The sequence below is a fragment of the Manis pentadactyla genome, chromosome 7, assembly GCF_030020395.1.
Source record: "Manis pentadactyla isolate mManPen7 chromosome 7, mManPen7.hap1, whole genome shotgun sequence".
NCBI classification, from domain to species: Eukaryota; Metazoa; Chordata; class Mammalia; order Pholidota; family Manidae; genus Manis; species Manis pentadactyla.
Genome location: NC_080025.1, coordinates 106,732,285 through 106,755,740, shown reverse-complemented (window position 1 = coordinate 106,755,740; position 23,456 = coordinate 106,732,285). Strand labels below are relative to the sequence as shown.

At 40.0% G+C, this 23,456-nt stretch overlaps 1 pseudogene; it reads left to right on the top strand.

The window, feature by feature from the left end:
* Positions 1 to 22,627: 22,627 nt before the first annotated feature.
* LOC118918546 (60S ribosomal protein L26-like) lies at positions 22,628 to 23,068 on the top strand (annotated as a pseudogene).
* Positions 23,069 to 23,456: the final 388 nt, after the last annotated feature.

Genomic DNA, 23,456 nt, shown 5'->3' with positions numbered 1-23,456 from the left:
GATGAGCAGCCAGACTGCTCCCGTGCTTTACCTTGTGCACACTGGCTTCTCAATCATCCCTGCTAAAATAACAGTGAGAAGTACACTTCTCACACTTCTGTGAAAATTCCTTTATAAGAGCTTTCTTCTTCACTGTCTTTATAGAAATTATACATTCTCATTGTAAAACTTCAGTCATTATAAAAATGTATAAGGATGAGAATTAAGAAGTTACCCAAACTGGACCACTGAGAAATATAATGAACATTTGACAGGCATGATTCCAGGCAGCTCTCTATGCATATACACATAAGGAAGTATGATCAGGTAAATAATTTCAGAAATAAATTTCATAACAACACGATGGTAGTTTACATAATATAATATTTTTGGCAAGAAGGTATGAAATTTATTTTTACATGAATTAAACAGAAGGGAAAGAAGTTGATTTGAAACTGAAGTATTTTCCTAATTTCAGTGTTTTTTTTTAACCAGAAAGATATTAGATTCTAGACCATCCTTCTAAAATTGAGAGGAAGTTATTTTAAATGACATTAAGAATTGCCACAATAGTTTACCATTCAATCTATATTTTAAGGAATCTCTGCTCCTTACCAAAATTCTAGCCAAAATAAGCAGGCGAAGAGAGGCAACAAAGGGCCAGGTAATTTATTTGAACGCAAATACCCAGGTGAGATTTCCTCAGTCTACAGAAATAGAGGCTGGGGAATTCGTGCGCGTAAGCAGAGATGCAGCGAGTTTTTAAAGAAGGTAGGGGGAGGCAGAGCTTAGATTTACAGCGGTGCGAGGATTGGCTAACATAAGGCACATTTTTCAGGTTGGGAGGGGCAACAGCCAGGGACTTTGACACGTCATCAGGGTCCGACGTGCTTGCTCCTCCTGTCACTGCTCTCAGCCTTACATTTCAGCCTTTTGGTTATAATGGGCGCCAACTTGATCTGGCTACTTCCGGCTGAGGAGGGGGTTTAAGGCTTGTTGATGGCTGGAGGCTCAGTCGGGAGGGGCGAGTACTCGTGCAGCAACAGTTGATTAACTTTTATGTGTGAAATTTCTGCTATGTGCTGTTGAAGGAACTTGAAAACACACGGGGCGATTAAGAGTAAACCACAAACTGTTATTAAGTGGCCTAGCAGAGGCATTAGCCAGGCCATTATGGGAGACTGAAGCCACCCATAAGGGCCGCCTTCAGGTACTCGTGTTTTGTGGAGGTCTTTTTATAATTCTTGCAGTTTTTTTATGCTTTGCTCTACGACCCCAGACTCATTGATATAGTAGCAGCATTCTTCTTGCAAGAAAATACAGGTTCCGCCCTTTTCTGCAGTAAACAGATCTAAGGCCCACCGATTTTGAAGGGTGACCTGGGCAAGGGAAGTAAGTTGTCGCTGGAGGGAAAATAAGGGAGGTTGAGGTTTCTCCTAAGGTTAGGCTCACTCTATCGTCTAATGCTGCCAATTGACTTGCTAGACTTTGAGAGCTCACTAAGCTATGGCCTAACGCTACTGCCCCTGTGGTGGCCACGGACACTGCAGTAACTAGGCTCACTCCCACCAGCACCGGTAGAAAAACCACCCTCTTCTGCCTAGTGTTTTGATATATAGACCATTCGTCTAGTGCCTGTCTTACCTCAGGTTTGCTGTACAGAGTTAGTTGGGGCACCAGCATTACCGAAAAGCAGGGTCCTACCGTGGTGCTGTTGATGCATTGGGTAAGCGTGCTGTTGCACCAGAAGAATCCGCCTCCTTGAAGGGAAATTGGAGTGTCTACAGTCACCCGTCGTCGGCATTGGCTTCCCATTGGCAATTCTGAAGTAGTGAAATGCTGGGTCAGGTAGCAGGTTAGCGGGGATGATGGCTTTTCGTGCCGTTTTCTGGTGACCCCGGGCTTATGCTGAGCTTTGGGCTCAAGGCTTGTTTTCCACATCGGTACTTCACTTGAAGGGAGGCAGCAGTCTTTTTCAGTTTACTGGTTGAGCCTGGAAAAAACTAATGGGAACTTCAGCCACCAGGGGGCGTTGGAGGGAGGCGCAGAGGAAACAATTAGACACATTGCTGAGGATATGTGAAGCATTAAGAAACTGCACTGTTTCTCTAATGACTCTGGCCCAGGAAAGTTGTGTTCCTGCTGGTCGTAGAGAGTGGGGGTAGGGTCCTAACTGGATCCTCTGTTTTAGTGCCTGTTCTGTTTTTAAAATATTACTTGATACCCTTGCTTGGGTGTTTAAGACCTCCGTGAGAGTGGGGTTTACAGTGGTCCACTCTCTTTTGATGTCGATCGTGCCCCGTGGAAAGGCTTGACTGCTTTTGTACAGCTTGCCCTGTACTCCTTTTTTCCAGTGTTGGTCCCATGGGTCACTAACGGTAATGTGTAGCCTATTTTGTATCTTAGTAAACATTTTGTCATTGGTTCCCCTTGTCATGTCTCTTACTGTATGGACTTTACATTTGTTTGCTTCAGGATGGCATCCTCCATACATGTCGGACTGGAATGTACATGTACTAGAGGTCTGGTCATAAGGGAAGCATAGCGTTGGGTTTGAGAAGGTATTTAAGATGTCTGTGTATATCGGTATTTGAACTGGTGCCTGACAACCTGCACGCAGGCAGTTTTGGGTGCCTACTTCTCGGGGCTCAGTTCCATGAGGAAGGGTTAGGTTAAGCCTGAATTTCCATGCTGAATAGCTCTGCCTGGAGACTATAGGGTCATCTATTTGGCTGGCTGTACTTGACATGACTAACCCGTAGCTTAAGAGGACCCACCTCACAAGACACCCACTCATCATGTCTGGGTAGCTGTTTGAGCCTAGAAAGGTGATACCAGGAGGAATGCCCATGTAGTTTGGCTGCTGAGGGCATAGTGAGGATTACTGTATAAGGCCCTGTCCAGCAGGGTTGGAGAGATTTTGGCTGGAGTTCTCTTAGGAGCACCTCATCTCCTGGCTGAAGGATCACTACATCTCCTTGGTTGCTGGATGATGTAGGTTGGGGTAAGAGCTGGTCTGGTGTTCTCTAAGAAGATGCCTCAACAGTGTAAAGTAAGGAAGGTAGGAGGCTAAAGGAGGAGAGATAGCGGGCAGGCCTGTGTTTAATAAGAAGGGCCTGCCATACATCAGCTCAAATGCACTTAGTCCAGCTGGTCCCCGGGGGGGCAGCAAGCAGCTGAGCGAGAGCGATGGGGAGAAGATTGGGCCAAGAGAGCTTTACCTCCAGAGACAGCTTAGTTAGTTGGTATTTTAAGAGACTGTTAGCCCTTTCGACCTTACCCGACGATTGTGGGTGGTCGGGTATATGGAGGTTCCAGGTGATATTGAGAGCCTCGGCTGTTAGCTGGGTGACCCAAGAGACGAAAGCAGGCCCATTGTCCGACTGTAGCGAGGCAGGCAGGCCAAAATTGGGGATGATATGCGCTACCAATGTCTGTGCCACCACCGAAGCTGTCTCTTGGTTGGTGGGGAAGGCTTCAATCCATCCTGAAAAGGTATTAACCAGAAATAGTAAATACCTGAGTTTTTTATGTTTAGGCATGTGGGTGAAATCGACCTGCCAGTCTTGTCCGGGGATGGTTCCTCCCATCTGGTGGAGGGCCATCTGGATTTTCAGAGCACCTTGAGATGAGATGCGATGACAAGTAGTGCAGACTTGGTGTAACTCATCTATGGCCTTGCGGAGACCATAAGGGGCAAATATGGGGGAGAGAAAGCGGTGCATGGCTTCTGGCCCAATGTGTAGAAACTGATGAATTTTGGATATGACATCCCTGCCTTGGGCTTGGGGGAGGGCAATTTGTCCCCTGAGATATATCCATCCCTAATCTCCTAACAGTCCCCCTTGATGTAGGAGCAGTTGTCGTTCATCATCGGGGTATTAGGGCAGTAGAGAGGAGGAAAGAAACAACACAGAGGGTGGGCTAGACCCGGATGTTAACTGTCGGGCTGTGGTGTCTGCCAACGCATTACCTCTGGTTACTGGATCGTTTCCAGTTTGATGTCCTTTACAATTCACGATGGCCACCTCCTTGGGGTCCTGTAGGGCCTGTAGCAGGTGGCCGATAGCCCTGCCATTGATGATTGGGGTTCCCTTGGTGGTGAGGAAGCCCCTTTCCTTCCAAATTGCTGCATGAGTGTGTGTAATCAAGAAGGCATATTTAGAATCAATATAAATTGTGGCCCTCTTCCCGGCTGCCAGCTGTAATGCTCGGGTAAGAGCTACTAATTCAACTTTCTGGAAGGTGGTCCCAGATGGGAGTAGGTTTGCTTCTATCGCTTGCGACAGAGTTACCACTGCATAGGGTACCCTTCACACCCCATCACTCCCCTTCACCAAGCTTCCGTCTACGAAAAAGGTCAAGTCAGGGTTTTTGAGGGGCATGTCTTGTAGGCCCTCTCTAGGTTTTCTAAGAGCCTCTACAATCTCTACACAGGAATGAGTAGGCTGATCTGCCTGATCGCTGACAGGAAGCAAGGAGGCTAGGTTAAGGGGTGGAGAGACTTGTAGGGTTACCTGTGGATGTTCAATAAACAGGAGGTGAAATTCTTATACTCTTGAAGGACTCAAGGAGGCCAGGGATTTATGACTCAAAAGATCCTGTAACCGGTGTGGGGAATACACAGTAATGGGCTGTTGGAGCGTTAATTTCAGGGCTTCTTGGGCCAGAGTTCCCGCAGCTGCCAGGGCTCGGAGGCAAGGCTGCCACCCTCTGGTGGTGGCATCCAACTGTTTGGAGAGAAATGCAATGGGACAGCACCCTGGCCCCACTGGCTGTACCAGCATTCCGGTGGCCACTCCTGCCCTTTCTGCTGTATATAGGGTAAAGGGCTTGGTTAGGTCGGGGAGCATCAATGGGGGGGATGAGAGTAACGCATTCTGCAACTGATTGAAAGCAGAAGCTACTTCAGTGGGTGAAGTTAGCGGCCCAGTAGGAGTCTCTGTAGCAGACGCATAGAGCGGTCTGGCCAGAAGGGCAAAGTTAGGCACCCAGTGTCTGAAAAACCCCACTAATCCTAGAAAGGATAGTATCTCAGCTCCTGAAATAGGTGGCAGAAGAGCTTTAATTGCAACCACTCGGTCCACTGTCAGGGCTTTAGTGGTGGAAGTTAGAGTCAGCCCAAGGTATGTAACTTGAGGTAGAGACAGCTGTGCTTTGGCCGGGGATACCCTGTACCCCAGGTCTGCCAGGAAATTGAGAAGGGATGTGGTGTCTAGGACTGAGGCCTCCTTTGAGGGGCTGCAAAGTAAAAGATCATCCACATATTGGAGGAGAGTACTCTTGCCCATTGAATGTCGCGAGAGGTCCTCTGCCAGGGCCTGTCCAATAAGATGGGGGCTATCTCTAAAACCTTGAGGTAGAACTGTCCAGGTCAGTTGTCTAGATCGACAGGTATCAGGGTCTTCCCACATGAAGGCAAATAGCAGCTGTGATTCTGAGTGGAGGGGTATAGTGAAAAAGGCATCTTTAAGGTCTAGTACAGTAAAATGAGAGGTACTGGATGGGACCTGAGATAGAAGAGTGTATGGGTTAGGCACTACTGGGTGTAGAGGGATAACAGCCTCATTAATTATTCAGAGGTCTTGAACGAGGCGGTACACTCCAGAAGGCTTTTTTACTGCCAAGATGGGAATATTGCATGGAGAGTTAGTCGGTACTAAAAGCCCTTGTGAGAGTAGACGATTAACAATAGGCTGTAGTCCCCTTCGGTGAACCTGCGAAATAGGAAATTGAGGCCGAGAAGGGAAGCAGGATGGGTCTTTAAGGCATATTAAAACTGGGGTGTGGTGGGTTGCCACCATGGGGGTGGAGATGTCCCACACAACTGGATTGATAGCAGTCCAGGGAGTTGGGAGACTTAGGTCTCTGTCGTCTAACTCTCCTTCGCCAACTAAAGCAATGAGGGAGTTTCTGGCATTTTGTGAGCATTTAAAAGGTGGGAGGGAAATAGAGGCTCCTAACTTATAGAGCAAATCTCGTCCTAACAGAAGGGTAGGACAGGAAGGCATGACAAGAAAGGAGTGAGTAAACGGGATGCTTTGAAAGGTGCAGGCTACTGGGCCCATCTCCAAAGGCTTGGAAGAGGTTCCCATGACTCCAACTATGGAGACCTTGGCAGGGTATAAAGGCCCTTTAAAGGAGGGGAGAACAAAGTAGGTAGCCCCTGTGTCCACCAAGAAAGAGATGGACTTACCCGCTACCCACAGCTTAGCCCTGGGCTCAGTGAGGGTGATCGGGGTGTCCGAGTCCAGGTGTCTTCAATCTTCAAGGATGCCCAGCAGGTCTGAAGGGTAGTCCTTCGAGGGTGTCTGCCCCCCATGGGACTCTGCCGCCGGGGGAGGACCACCTTCTAGAGGACAGTCTACTTTCCAATGATCTCGCTTACCACAGCTGGGCATGGTTTGGTTGGTTTGTGTGGGTTGGGGACTTCCATGCCCAGTGCCTGTCTTCACCACACCGAAAGCAAGGGCCCGGAGGTTCGAGTCGATCTTCAGGGACACCCCGACGATCTCTACGAGCCGGCTGCAGAGCAGCTGTTATGGCACGAGTTTGTTCTGCCATTCAGGCAGCTGACTTCCTCTCGCTCTCGTCCTCTCAGGCATGAAAAACTTTAAATGCCATATCTACTAGGTCTCCTAGAGGGGGTTTGGGGACCATCTTCAGCCTTTTTAAGCTTGCGCCTGATGTCAGGAGCTGACTGAGTTATAAAATGCATGGCTAGGAGAGAGGAACCTAACACTGAGGCCAGGTCAATCTTAGTGAAAGCTTCTAGAGTTTCTTTGAGGCGCTTGAGGAATTCTGATGGGTTTTCGTCAGGTTTCTGGGTAATTTCTCTAAGCTTATCATAATTGATAGCTTTTTGGGCAGTGAGTTCATACCTGCCAATAAGTAGCGAACCATGTGATCCCAGCATGCTTCACCCTCAGGAGAATTATAATCCCACAGGGGTTCTTGTAGAGGAATAGCTTCTCTGCCCATAGGTTCCTGCTCATCTGTGGCATGGGCCTCATTGACACAGTGCTGTGCCGCTGACGTGACACGGTCATATTCCTCCGGGGTTAGAGTGGATTGGAGGAATACATGGACATCGTGCCAGGTGAGCTTGTAAGCGCGAGAAAGATATTTAAACTGTTTAGAGAACATTACGGGGTTGGAGGAAAAGATCCCAATCACTGTTCCACTTGGGACAAGTCTGCCAGGGAAAAGGGAACATGAACTTGCACCACTCCTTCAGCTCCTGCTACCTCTCTTAGAGGAGCTATTACGTGGGCTTGAGACCGCTGTGACTTAGAGCGAGTCACAGGAGGGCTAGACCATTTGGGCGCCAGCTGTGGCGAGTAAGACGGTGGTGGATTTGAAGGAGGGGACAGAGGAGGCGACTTTGGTAGTGGGGGGTACAACCTGGGAATTGGTGCAGAACTTGAAGGCAGGGGACTAGGATATGGGGAGTTTTATCCGAAGTGGAGTCAGCACCTGTGGAGCAAAATGGTGGCCAGACTGGAAGAGAAGGGGAACAAGGCGGAGGAGAGACTAGAAGAGAAGGAGAACAAGATGGAGGACATGAACAATGAGGAAGGGAGCTGGCCACCATGGTGGGCCTGGAGGAGCGGGAAGGGGGGTAGCTGAGATCCTCCGCCAAGTCCGTCAGAGAAGAGCCTCCCAGTAATAGGAGTGGTAGAGCTTGGCGGTCTTTGGTGGAGGCCTGGGCCAACAAAACTTGGGAAGGAGAACACTTAACATATAGATCTGGACGGGTGCGCAAAGTCCAAAAGGCCTGCACATATGGGATTTCACTCCACTTTCTGCCCCGGTGGCAATAATTAGTTAAGTCGGTGAGGAGGCCAAAATCAAAAGTTCCCTCAGGGGGCCAGTGAGATTGTTTGTCCAAGGGATACTGAGGCCAGGCCTGAGAGCAAAGGAAGACTAACTTCCATTTGAGAATTTCCTGGGACAAACATAGAGTAGCCAGATTAGAAATGAGACACTGCAGTGGGGTCGGAGCCTCTGCTTGGGAGGACTGGTTCCCCATGTCTGTGCCACTTCCCAAAAAAAATCCCGCTGAGAGGAGCGTCCAGCATCCCAAGCGCACCAAGTCAGGGGAGACGGCCTGTGAGCCTGGGTGAGGGACGTCTCCCCCACTGCAGGGCCAGGGGCAAGTATCCTGGATACTCGCAACAGATGGGCTGAATGCCCAGACCTGGATGTAGCTACAATTTCGGACGGACCAGGTGAAATGGAGTTAGGAAGGGAAGCAGACCAGGGGAAACTGAGGGACTCACCAGAAAATAGTCCACACAGCGGAGAGCAGGCTGAAATCCCGGGTCGGGGAAGGAGGGGGCGGGGCCACCGGTGGCCGGTCGGGGCCCTGCACTCACACTCCTTCCCGGGTTTCGGCGCCAAATGTAAGATAAATTCTAGCTGAAATAAGCAGGCGAAGAGAGGCAACAAAGGGCCAGGTAATTTATTTGAACGCAAACACCCAGGCGAGATTTCCTCAGTCTACAGAAATAGAGGTTGGGGAATTCGTGCGCGTAAGCAGAGATGCAGCGAGTTTTTAAAGAAGGTAGGGGGAGGCAGAGCTTAGATTTACAGCGGTGCAAGGATTGGCTAACATAAGGCACATTTTTCAGGTTGGGAGGGGCAACAGCTGGGGACTTTGACACGTCATCAGGGTCCGACATGGGAGGGGGCAGCAGCCGGGGACTTTGACACGTCATCAGGGTCTGACGTGCTTGCTCCTCCCATCAGTGCTCTCAGCCTTACACACTTCTCACACTTTTGTGAAAATTCCTCTATCAGAGCTTTCTTCTTCACTGTCTTTATAGAAATTATACATTCTTATTGTAAAAATTCAATCATTATAAAAATGTGTAAGGATGAGAATTAAAAAGTTACCCAAACTGGACCACTGAGAAATATAATGAACATTTGACAGGCATGATTCCAGGCAGCTCTCTATGCATATACACATAAGGAAGTATGATCAGGTAAATAATTTCAGAAATAAATTTCATAACAACACGATGGTAGTTTACATAATATAATATTTTTGGCAAGAAGGTATGAAATTTATTTTTACATGAATTAAACAGAAGGGAAAGAAGTTGATTTGAAACTGAAGTATTTTCCTAATTTCAGTGTTTTTTTTTAACCAGAAAGATATTAGATTCTAGACCATCCTTCTAAAATTGAGAGGAAGTTATTTTAAATGACATTAAGAATTGCCACAATAGTTTACCATTCAATCTATATTTTAAGGAATCTCTGCTCCTTACCAGAAAGCAGAATATCACCCTTCTGGATTTATTTGGGCATACAAAGGCTGTATTCCTTCAAGTCTTATAGATTGTTTGCCTTACATGTTTCAAACGCTATTAGCATTTATCATCTCCTTAAATTGTTTTAAATTCCATGCCTCAGAATCCACCTCTTTTCCAGATACCTCCCTTTTGGAATACTTTCTCCTTATCCTTCAATCTTTGCAAATTGCTCCACATCCCTAAACTTGTGAATTTGGGAGCTTTCTTTTATTACTCTCTCATTTTGGATTCGCTGTTTTTCTAAGATAACCATGTCTTTCTCTTTCTTAATTATTTTCTTATTTTGCTAGAGCACATTTTTAATCAATTCCCCAATAATGATTATATAAGAGAAACATGTCATATCTAAAAGAGCCTTTATGTGTTTGAATGAAAGTTTAGCCGGAATTAGAATAGATTGTTCTGGGTTCTCAGGAGCCATTTTATCTAAAGACACAACTTAAGGACATACTTCTTCTGAGTATATTCTTTTGTATATAATTATTTGGAACTTAACTCTGGATTTTCTTCTTTATTTCAAATGAGATTCATTTTCATACAGTTTGGTAAGCTTTAACAATTGTATAAACTCATGCAACACTACCCAAAACAATATACAGAATCTGAATGTCCATCACCTCAAAATTCCTGAGGCCAACCCTTCCCCACACTCACTAGAAGTAGCTATTAACTTTTCTAGAAGTTTATACTACTGGGTCATGTGTTACATATCATTTGTTGCCCTTTCTAGGAACACTTTCAGCCTTCTGCACTCTGCTCTTTTCTTTAGGAGGTTGACTTGAATAAACAACATCCACAGTCCCTTGGTTTTGTGATTTCCAATTGGTTTAGGCCTATGGGGAAACTTGGCAGGGGACTGGACAAAGGCAGGAGAGGGAGGTTGGGTATTTATGCCGGCAGCTTGCTCTCTGTACTACTGTTAAGCTGGCTATGTTCCTCAATTGCATTCACCACTCTTCTCATTGATACTCTCCATTTAAGTGTCCCTTTCCTTGTGAGTAACTATTTCCTCCCCTTATTCCTTCAGGCTTAAGGGTAATAAGCACGTCACTATTACTAATTCTAGGGTACCCATCATTCTTCATCATTTCCTTATATATTTCCCATGCCTTTGTAATTAGTGCCTTTTAAAAACTTTGCTTTAATTATCCATTTTAGACATGCCATCTGTTTTTTGCAATGAGCTTAACTGATATATTTCAGATGATCTCTAGTATTAATACTGTATCTAACATTTTGTAATTCTATGAAAGAGTGTTTTACTGGGCTTGTTTCTTTATTATTGCAGAAAACATTTCAACGTTTCAATATTCCTGACAAGATATATAGAGTACCTTTTCTGCAAGCCCATGCCTACAGAGCCTATAAATACATCAATAGCTATCCCTTTTCTCCCTTCACTTGATTTTTTAAAAGGACCTAGAATGGGCTTTTTCTATGTTGTTCCAACTGAAGTTTCCTGACAAAGATACATTTACATAATAGGAATGGTAAAACTGATTGTATTAGTGTCTATTGTTATCAAAGATAATAGCCTATTGTTAGGTAGAAAGATACATGAGCAGCTGGGGAAGGAAAAGATAAAGTCCAAGGAAAAAACTGCCCAAACTCTGCCCAGGTAGGGGGTCCCACGTGAAAATAGCAAAGGCTTTGCAAGGAGATAACTTCCTAACTATCAGGACCAGGTCATACTGGTCCCAAACTGATCCCAATGTGGGTGTGGTTGAACAAAACCAAGAACTGCCCAAAACATGCCTCATCATAGGGAAGAACATGCACATTGAGAGGGATGGCTATACAGGTGGACCCATCAAGCAAATAACCCCACCTTGTCAAACAGATGCCTCCTAGCCAGAATGCAATATACAAGCCTCCCACCTAACATTGAGGCCTTTGTCTACCTTGATGCTGGCCCGCTCTTCCTTTGGAGGATATTCAAATAAAACTTTGGCTCTGCTTTGCTATTGTGTCTCTGCCTTTCAATTCTTTGTTGCAGCTGGCACAAGGACTGAGGAGAACAAACTCAACCCATAACACTGCAATTAGTAGTGTGGTTGAAAGGAGTGGTGTGAATCATCTATTCATCCTCTGATATCCATACTCAAAGTGAAGCCTTGGTTACTTTCATTGCTGGGCAGCTGCATCTGGGGAGGTCTTTCCTTGCACATTAGGTGAAACCTCAACCCAGACCAAGGAGGGTTCTTGACTCTGATCTGGAAAGAATTCTTGACCCAGTCAAATAAGTCCGCAAGAAAAGAGTTCATTAAAGCAAGAGTGAAAGCAAATGTCAGCAGCCACGCAAGCAGTAGAAAGCAAGGAAGAACAGAGGGAGGAAAGGGAAGTTCATTAAACTCTTGCTCAGCATAGGGCAGATCACTTGCCAACTCCTAAAGCCAGAGTCACCTGGCATCCACTGTCCACTTGATCTGCACAGCATGGGAATTATATCCCTACCACCCCAGAATTTGGGAGAGCTGCAGAGCACTGGATGGAGTGAGTTTATGCTGAGAACTTCCACTTCCCTACTGATCTGAAGTAAAATAGGGAGAGAAAAAGAATTGTTAAGACTAGAAAGCTGAATCAAATAGCAAAATGACAAACACATTTACCACTGCAGGTAGAGGTTGGAAGTTCCTGTCTTTATCATGGGAAAGAGTTCAGAGACAAGTGCAGTTGGCTTATGCAACAAGAAAGTTTATTTGACATAAGACAGTACATACTCAGATGGGAGTGCGGGTGACTTCATAGAGGAGGCACACTTACAGGTTTAGGGTTTGGGGTTTTATAAGGCTTTTGGGTAGTAACATAAGGCATGATGTATACAGGTGATTCATAATTCCTTTGAAGTTTTTTCTTAAGAATAGGGTTATTTAGGTGACTGTTGAATTGGATCTTAGCATTCTTTATCCACATAGGTTCATTTACCTCTCTTGTCCTGGTTACAAAGTTACTTAATTGATTAAGGAGCTGAAAGAAGAGGAGGAACAGCACATAGTTTAAGTTAAAGAATAAGCTGGGAAGACCTATATCCTGAAAACTATAAGATACTCTTTAGAGAAATTAAAGAGGACACTAACAAATGGAAACTCATCCCATGTTCCTGGCTAGGAAGAATTAATATCGTCAAAATGGCCATCTTGCCCAAAGCAACATACAGATTTGATGCAATCCCTATCAAATTACAACAGCATTCTTCAATGAACTGGAACAAATAGTTCAAAAATTCTTATGGAAACACCAAAGACCCCGAATAGCCAAAGCAATCCTGAGAAGGAAGAATAAAGTTGGGGGGATCTCGCTCCCCAACTTCAAGCTCTACTACAAAGCCACAGTAATCAAGACAATTTGGTACTGGCACAAGAACAGAGCCACAGACCAGTGGAACAGAATAGAGACTCCAGACATTAACCCAAACATATATGGTCAATCAATATTCGATAAAGGAGCCATGGACATACAATGGGGAAATGACAGTCTCTTCAACAGGTGGTGCGGGAAAAAATGGACAGCTACATGTAAGAGAATGAAACTGGATCACTGTCTAACCCCATACACAAAAGTAAATTCAAAATGGATCAAAGACCTCAATGTAGGTCATGAAATCATAAAACTCTTAGAAAAAAACATAGGCAAAAATCTCATGGACATAAACATGAGCGACTTCTTCATGAACATATCGCCCCAGACAAGGGAAACAAAAGCAAAAATGAACAAGTGGGACTATATCAAGCTAAAAAGCTTCTCTACAGCAAAGGACACCATCAATAGAACAAAAAGGTATCCTACAGTATGGGAGAATATATTCATAAATGACAGATCTGTTAAGGGGTTGACATCCAAAATATATAAAGAGCTCACGCACCTCAACAAACAAAAAGCAACTAATCCAATCAAAAAATGTGCAGAGGACCTGAATAGACAGTTCTCTAAAGAAGAAATTCAGATGGCCAGCAGACACATGAAAAGATGCTTTCCATTGCTTGTCATCAGAGAAATGCAAATTAAAACCACAATGAGATATCACCTCACACCAGTAAGGATCGCCATCATTGAAAAGACAAACAACAACACATGTTGGCAAGAATATGGAGAAAGGGGAACCCTCCTACACTGCTGGTGGGAATGTAAATTAGTTTAACCATTGTGGAAAGCAGTATGGAGGTTCCTCAAAATGCTCAAAATAGAAATACCATTTGACCCAGGAATTCCACTTCTAAGAATTTACCCTAAGAATGCAGCACTCCAGTTTGAAAAAGACAAATGCACCCCTATGTTTATCGCTGCACTATTTACAATAGCTAAGATATGGAAGCAACCTAAATGTCCATCAGTAGATGAATGGATAAAGAAGATGTGGTACAAATACACAATGGAATATCACTCAGCCATAAGAAAAAACAGATCCTACCATTTGCAACAACATGGATGGAGTTAGAGGGTATTATGCTCTGTGAAATAAGCCAGACAGAGAAAGACAAGTACCAAATGATTTCACTCATATGTGGAGTATAAGAACAAAGGGAAACCGAAGGAACAAAACAGCAGCAGAATCACAGAACCCACGAATGGACTAATAGTTACAAAAGGGAAAGGGACTGGGGAGGATGGGTGGGAAGGGAGGGACAAGGGTGGTGAAAAAGAAAGGGGGCCTTACGATTAGCATGTATAGTGTGTGTGGGGGTATGGGGAGGGCTGCGCAACACAGAGCAGACAAGTAGAGATTTTACAGCATCTTACTATGCAGATGGACAGTGACTGTGAAGGGGTATGTGGGGGGGACTTGGTGAAGGGGGGAGCCTAGTAAACATAATGTTCTTCATGTAATTGTAGATTAATGATACCAAAATTAAAAAAAAAAGAAATTTAAAGAATAAACTGGGCCTTTTGTGCAGGCTAAGTAGATTTTACAACATCATGACACTTGTCCCATATCCCTGCTCTATCTCACTTTGAAATTGCAAGTGCTATTTCAGTATATTTCATGATTCAGCCTTCAGTGTATTCTTCTTAAAAATCTTTGTTAAGAAAGATTGGTAATTTATACAAATATGCTAAAATCAAGTGTAAATTATTGGAACCCTCAATTTTAGGGTTCCCATTGTATTGGAATAATATTTTATTGGTAATTACTTGAAATAAGTTAATTATATGCTAAAGGATAGAAATTTTTTTTGGTATACGTGTAGTTGATAGTAATAAAATTTGGTCCAAAATTAGGAATAGGAGAAAATATAATCAATATAAAAAAAATGTGTTCTCTATCCTTGAGGCACCTGGCAGGCTGCCTCCGTGTAAGTTACTGCTTTTTTTCACTGACATTATTGCTAAGAGAGCAGGTGCTTTCATCTAATGATTTAAACATGGAAACTTACATTTGTCTCAAAAAAATAAATTAATAAAATAATGATTAGAATTCAACTTTTTAAAATACGTTTTCCAGGCTGTGAAAGATCAAATAGATAATAATCATGTTGTGGGCCACAAAGTAAACCTTGATACCTTCTTCAAAGTAAAAGTATAAAGGTCTCATTTGACCACAATGTAATTAAACCAATACTTTAACCACATGGAAAACTTAAAGTTGCTCTAAGTGAATAAGATACAATATAACAAAATATCATCAAAATAATTCATATCTTTTAATTATAATATAATTATAATTGAAAATAAAAATAAATGAACTGAGTCTTAGCTTAAGAAACTCAAAATTGAAAAACAATTAAATTTAAAGAGAGGTGAAAGAATAAGTAGTATAGTAGATATTAATGAATTTAAAAATAGAAACAAAGTAGAATTGATAAATACATATAACAGTTGTTATTGAAAATGCTGCTATAAAAATATACCTTAAGGAAGCTTAGTAATTATTAAGCTAAAAGAAGACAAAGCAATAGTATGCAATCTTAGAAATAAAAATGGAAATAGACATATAGCATGTACAGGGCTTTAAAAAGATAATAGGCTATTAAAAATAAATCTATAAAGCAAATTTATGAAATCTGGATTCAAGTGGATATGTTTGACAACATAAACTACTCAAATTTATTTTAGAAGTAAAAAATCAGTTCACACCAAAAATTTTGAAAGGACTTCCAAATGTTGTCAACTACCCATTAAAGATTCAGATACCCATACACAATGTGTACAACTACTGATGCACACATACAACCACACACCCAAAAACCTGGCAGTTATACATGGAGATACTTCTGAAGGTGTGATGGACAATTTGCTTTCAGTTTTGGACTGTTTGAATATTTTCCATGTACACGTATTGCTATAAAAACAAACTTGCGAAATAGAAGTTCTCAAATTGGGGTTCTTTGGATCCCAGGGAATCCTTAGAAGTGGTCTTTGTGGATTCACATTTATGATACTGATTTTAATGTGTCTGTTAAGTTTTTCAAGGAGGTGCAATTTTCATCCAGTTTAAAATTTGTAAATGCCTGTAAAAGTTAACAATTAAAAGGCACTTAATCTACACATTTCTCCCCACTTTCTCATGTATCCCCAATGGTTCAAATGATCATTCAGAATTTCTTTATGCTTATTCAAGTTATTGCAAATAGAGATTCTTTTTCTTTCCTTCCTTTTTTAACATATATTACATACATTGTACTTTCCCTGGCTTTCTTCACTAAATTTGTCTTTCTGTATAATGCAGAGAGAGTGTCCTTATTTTTTTTATAAACCTGAATAATATGCTAATGCATGAAGATACAGTAGTTTTAAGAGTGATATCCAATATAGGTATGTTGATAGTCATTTGTTAATTCAAACAACACTGCAAAGTAAAACCTTACACATATACACGCAGACATCATTTTATATATGCACAAGTATATCTGAGACTCATATTGGTGGAATTGTGGGGTTAAAGGATATTAGCATTTTTTAATTTAAGGGACATTATAAAATTCCACTCCATAGGAATTTTCATCAATTTATACTTTTACCAGTAATGTTTCCCACAGTGAAAATACGTGCCCAGAGAGCACCAAGCTTGCTGGGCAGAGGAAACAGATAGTGTAGTGAAGGACTCTGAAATGACTGTAGTTTGCAGGACAGTGTACTGAAGAGAAGGTGACAGCAATGAGAGGACCTTCAGAACTATGCATTAGGAGCCTTTGGAGTCTTGGGCCAAATGCTCAGCTGTGTATAGTAAGAGACTCCATAGCCCTGGCAGAATGTTGATATGGGGGTGTGGGGGGCGGCTGTGAGATGCATAGAGATACCAGACGCATCTTGAAGATTTTGGAGTTTTGACCAGCTAAAGTGGTGACATTTTGTTAAACATGTGGATAAGAACTAAAAATATTACTCATAGGAGTAGATTTAATGAAGTCCTACGGTAAAATCTACTCTAGACTCACCATAATGCATCCAAAATTAATCTTTTATGGGATGAAAAACAATAGCATCCAGACCTTTTAGCATCCACATATCTAGCATAAATTAAAAGATTATTAGACAATGAAGAGGCAAGAAAGGCATACTAGAACCAGGAGAAGGTAAAATAAGAGTCAACGAAATAAGAACAAAACTGATATAGATGTTGAATCAGCATAATGGCCACTGCAGAGGAAAGATCTGTGACTACAGACCAATGTATGGAAGTTATCCAAAATAAAGCACAGAAAGAAAAAAAATCTGAAAACAGCCTAAATGACATCTAGGAAAATATCAAATGGTTTTATGTATGTGAAATGAAAGTCTGTGAAGAAGAAGAGGAAGAGAAATGAGGCAGAAAAAATGTTTGAAAAAATAATGGCCCTAATTTTTCTAAAACTGATGACATACGCTAATGCACAGAACCAAGATGTCCAATGAATGCCACACAAGATACACACATGCCCATGCACACACATATGCACACACATACCATCACACAAATTTATCTGTCTTTCTCTCACCTAGACACATCATAGTCAACTTGTTCAAAATAAAAGAGAACAGATATTCTCAAAACAAAATAGAAAATAATATCTTAAAAACAGCCAAAGGGAAAAAATTACATACAAGGACACAATGGTAAGAATTGCTGTTGTTTTCTCATCAGAAACAATGCGAGCCAGTGATAATGAAATGACATCTTAACAGTACTGAATAAAACAGAAGGAAAAAGCTGTCAACCTAGAATTTTGTATCCATGAAAGTTCCTTCAAATATAAAGGAAGAATAAACATATTTAAAGTAACATAAAAGCATTTATCACATTAAATCTGTACTACAAGAAATTTTAAAGGAAGTTCTTGGGCCTGAGAGATGACATGATATGGAATCTGTGAGCCACATTAAAAAAAATCAAGAGTACTAGAAATGCTAAATAACTAGATAACTATAAGTTTTTCCTCAGTAAAATATTTCCTAATTGCTCATTTGAAGCAAAAACAATAGCAATGAATTTTGGGGCTTATTACATATAGAGATATAAGATGTATGACAAATATAAGCCAAAGGAAGAGACGAGGCAAATGGAAACATATTGTTCTAAAGATTTTATATTATATATGAAGTGGTACTTGAGATACATTGTCATAAGTGAAAGATGCTTATTGAAACTTGTAGATGACTAAAGAATAAAAATAAAAATAAATAACCAAAAAGCCATAGAAGAAATCAAATGGAATACTAAGAAATACTCAGTTAATTTTCTAAAAAGCAGAAGATAAGGACAATAGAAAATAGGAATTAAATAGAAAAATTGTACAATGGTAGACTTCAAACCAATCCTATTAATAATTACATTAGATATAAATAGAGTTAATACCAATTAAACTGCAAAGGTTGCCAGATTGAATACAAAAGAGAGATCTACATAGTAATGACAGATAGACTAGACCTTAAGAACAGTGGTGTGCTACTGGAGATAAAAAGGGATGTTTATAATGATAAAAGGATTCATTCATCAAGAAGACATAATAACCCTGATGTTCTGTACCTAACAAAGAGCTTCAAAATGCATAATGGAAAACTAAGGAAAAGTAGACCAATCCACAATTATGTTTGGAGATTCTTCTCAAAGTTGTAGAAGAAATGTGGACAATAGAAGGATAGGCACTCAACACTAGTGTCCAAACTAGTGCTCCTATTCTAGTGTCAGAAACATTTCCCTCCCAAACAGAAGAGGCACACATCCCCAAATATCTCTGTAGCTGACTTATCAGTTATCAGAACAATCACTTGTTGTATGATCATTTAAATCTGAACTTGACATGCTTGATTTTAGATCTAGGTAAACATATCCACTATATGCCTTCTTTCTCCCCACTCCCTCCAGAACAGTCAAATTGGTATCCCCAGAGACCTTTCAACACTATGCTTACCTCAGGTCCTCTTCTTTAACAAATGGAAATGTGCCCAGAAGTGTGGCAAGGAGAATTGTGAGAAATACTTTTCAGTACACAATGTCTACAGATTTTCCATTAAGGAAGTTAAAAAACATGGAAGATCATATATAAGGAAGAAACATCTGTTTTAAACCATACCACATGGTAGCTAAATAGTCATGTACGTATGTCCAGTGAGCTAGAAATAAACTTCAACAGGAATATTTTGAAGAAATGCTAAAGTCAACCTACCACCTATAAAATACTGTCATTATGAGCTTTGGGAATGGACAGAGGGACTTCTGCTCAGCTGGGTATGGAAGCAGACTAAAGGCCACTTTGTGACTGAAAATGCAGCTGGCATGCATTCACCACTAAAAAGCCATCCCTGCAAAATCCCCAGTGATCCACTAAAATCTCTATCAAAGAGAAAAACACTTAGGCCTGGAACAATGGACAGTTCTAGCTGGAAAGCTCAACTCTTAAATATAGGACATTGTGGTCAGATTCCTAACACCTATTTTATTGTTAGTGAGTGAAGCTTTTGGAAGGGAGCAGAAATGGAAAGAGTTATTAAGTGAATATACATTTGGTAATAAAATTGATGCTTTTGCAAATGTCTCAAAAGACTTGTTTCAGTTTTTATTACAATGATACATATGCATTGTAAAAAATTAAGTAGAGAATTATAAAAAGTTCAGACAGCACCACTTGTAAACATATAGTATCCAATAAAGCTGCTCAATTTCTCAAAGCCTCCTTTCTGTTATCTGTCAGAAGCAAGCTAATAGGACTTTGCTCATAAGGTTGACTTGCAGATTAAAAAGGACAATCCATGTAAAGTGCTCGATAAATGTTGGTGTTTATGTTATATTGATATTATACATATTATTATGTAGTTAGAGTTATTTATATGTTCTGTTTTGTAGCTTCTTTTTTCACTCAATAATACTCGGCAATATTTTCAAAACAGGAATCACCATGTGATCACTGGAGAACTGAAAAGAAGATGCAAGTGGAAATCTTCCATTTAGTTTCTGTCTTTATTTCTTGACACTCTTCTTCCTTAACAGGGACTTCTCATCCTTGCCAGTAGCAGAAAAGCCATTAATTCAAGAAATCATTAAAACCCAGATTATTACCCAGAGAGGATGAAGCTTAATTGACTTTTCAGCCCAAAGATACTTTGGAAACTTTATAACTGAAACAAAGGATGGAAAAAAACTAGACTTGAAGATCCCGATTAGCCTGTGTCTTCCCAAAGCAGTGTGTTGAGAAAGCCACTTCTTTGTTTTTTGTTTTAACCCTTGGATTTGTATTTGCCTTTGATAACATTTAATTTTAAATTTGTTTATTGAAAAATAAATTTAATGAAAACTTAAATTTTCTCCTTAGAGGAAATCTTTAACCAGGAGATTTCCAAATCATTCATTTATTTTATTTTAGGAATGGCAGTAGGACTAAATGTACACTAATTCTACCACCACATTTTTATTGGAAGATCAGTAGATACTCTTTACAGAAATAGAATATTAATTAATAATGTAAACTCTAAATATAGCTGCTATAAACTATTAAATACAGAGAGAAACAAAAACGGAAGGACACCACTCACTGAAAGACAAAATAATGAAAGAAAAAAATAAAAGCAAAAAAAAAGTGAAATAGGCCGTATTAAAATAAGAAGTCTCTCGGAATCACAAAGCAACACATGAAGGTGTACTGTACGTAAGAGGCACAACTAATGAGGTGACTATGAAAGGATGAAAATGAAAAGAATAGGCAAAGACAAAAGAGCCAAATGCAGATGAAAACAGAGAAAAGTCTAATTCTTAACATTTTATAGGTTTGAATTAAAATCTAAAGCATTTAATGAGAGCAATTTACAATGGTAAAAGTTATAATCCATAATTAAAATAACACTTCTGAATGTCCATGTACTGATGAACAAAGCAACCTTCATAGAGCAAAATATATAAAAAAATACAAGCAGCAATGGGCCAAAACACATCATTAGAGACTTTAAATCACCTATTTCAGTCCACAATAGTTGAAGCAGGTTAAAAATATGTAAGGATATAAAAACCTACATCACTTAAATAATGAATGTTGAACTCTGAGCCAGAAAACAGAGTCCATGAAATAGTCATAAAAATTGATGATATATTAGACTACAGATAAAAAATCAATTAAGTCCCCAAAATAGAAAAGTACAGACAATATTCTCTAATCACAACCCAACAAACCAAGAAATTAAGTACTGAAATAGAAAAGAAGTCAAAACAGGAATCCTTGGAGAATTAGAATAACACCTGGAAATTAAAATTATACACTTAGAAATAAAAATAATTTTCTTAAAGAACTTTGTGTTAAAAAAAAGCTCAATTAAAAAAATCAGAGGATTTAGAGAAATGTCAATAAAAACAGCCCACAGTAGAATTTATGGATACAGTGGAATCAACAATATTTAGAGAAAAATTTGGTACTAAATACTACTATCAATAGCTAAGAATTAAAATGTATGAGTTTAGCCATAAGAAGTTAAAATAGAAAATGTAAGGGAAGCTAAACACTGGATTTAATAAAGTATAGAAGAGAAACAATACATTAGAAAATAAGAGTAGAAAAAATAATTTTAGTGTTAGTTATGAAAAATTAAAAATTAAATTAAAAAGTGAAAACATGAACTATGACAGGATAATAAATATCTAAAAATACAGAGAAAGTAAAATAATTTTAAGAAACAACTTTGCTTAGCTTTATGCAATAAGTTGGAAAACCTTGCTAAAAAGAATATGTTCTGGTTTTTTTCCTTTGACTTCCTTCACCTAATTTTCCCACTCCCCACCCCATGTCTCTTGGCAACTACCAACCTGTTCTTTGTATCTATTAGCTTGTTTTTTTTCAATCTCCTCATATAAAAGAGATCATGCAGTATTTGTCTTTCTCTGTCTGACTTATTTCATTTAAAATGTCCTTGAGGTCCATCCATATTGTCACAAATTCATTCTTTCATATGCCTGAATAATATTCCATTGTATATATATATACCATTCATTCATCAGTGGATACTTAAGTTATTTCCATATTGGCTATTGTAAATAATGTTGCAATGGATGGGGTGCAAATATCTTTATGAACTAGTGCTTTCATTTTCTTCAGATAAATATCCAGAAGTAGAGTTGCTGGATTGTATGGTAATTCTGTTTTTAATTTTTTGAAGAAACTCCATACTATTTTCCACTGTGGCTACACCAATTTCCATTCCCACCAACAGTGCACAAGGGTTCACTTTTCTCTACATCCTCACCAACAGTTGTTATTTCTTGTCTTTTTTATAATAGCCATTCTAATAGGTATGCGGTGATATCTCATTGTCATTTTGATTTGCATTTCCCTGATGATTAGTGATGTTCAGCATCTTTTCATGTATGTGTTAGCCATCTGTATTTCCTTCAGAAAAATGTCTATTCAGCTCTTCTGCCCATTTCTTAATTGAATTGCCTGTTGTTTTGCTGTTGAGTTGTATGAGTCTTTATATATTTTGCACAGTAGCCCTTTAACAGATACATGATTTGCAAATATTTTCTCCCATTCAACAGGTTGCCTTTTCATTTTGCTGATGGTTTCCTTTGCTATACTTACAGTTCTAAGAAAATATAAGTTAGTAAATTGACTCTGAAAGACATAGAAATTACCCTAAACAGACTAATTGACACACAAGAAATTCAAAGAGTCATCATTGAACTTCTAAATCAAAAACCAGGTTTACATACCTTCACAAAGGAATCCTACCAAACCATTTAAAGCCACATAAAATATTATAGTACAGAACATAAAAAGAGAAAATTTCTAAATAATTAAGTATGATAAATGCTGATTCAAAAATCCTATGAAGATAAAAATTACAAGTCGGTTACAATTATACACATCATCCTAAAGATCAATAAGTAGCTCTTCCCTTTTGCAGCCACTGCTGAAGCGCCAGTGGTGAAAATGAAGTTCAATCCTTTTGTGGCTTCTGACTGCAGCAAGAACTGTAAGAGGCATTTCCATGCACCTTCCCACGTTCACAGGAAGATTATATCTTCCTCTCTTTCCAAAGAGCCGAGACAGAAGTACAGTGTTCCATCCATGCCCATCCAAAAGGGTGATGAAGTGCAGGTTGTATGAGGCCACTACAAAGGTCAGCAAATTGGGAAAGTGGTCCAAGTTTACAGGAAGAAATATGTCATCTACCCTGAATGAGTACAGTGGGAGAAAGCAGATGGCACACATGTCTGTGTGGGCATTCTCCCCAGTGAGGTGGTTATCACTAGACTGTAACTGGACGAAGACTGGAGAAAGATCCTTGAACAAAAAGGCAAATCTCAACTAGTAGGAAAGGAAAAGGGCAAATATTATAAAGGAGAAACAATGGAGAAGTTGCAGGAATGAAGTAATCATACATGCAGCTTTCCATAAAAACTGTTAAAATGAAGATAAAATATAAAAATCTGTAAGTAAATTGTTAGCAGAGGAAACACAGTAGCACTTCAAAGGAATTAATAGAGCAAGTTCAAGTAGATGTAATTCCAGAAATGAAGAATTTATTAATATTAAATACCTACTAATAATCAAAAGAGAAAAATATAGTATTTTCCCTATTAATCCCCAAAATGTATTTCTTAAAATACAACATCTTTTCTTGAATAATAATAATAATTAAAAAAATTATCCATTGGTTCCTCAGCATGGTGCCTATGTTATAATATTCTGAAGTGTATCCCTTAATTCACTACTTTTCACCATTTCCAGTGTTAATGCTCCTCTTTATCGTCAGTTG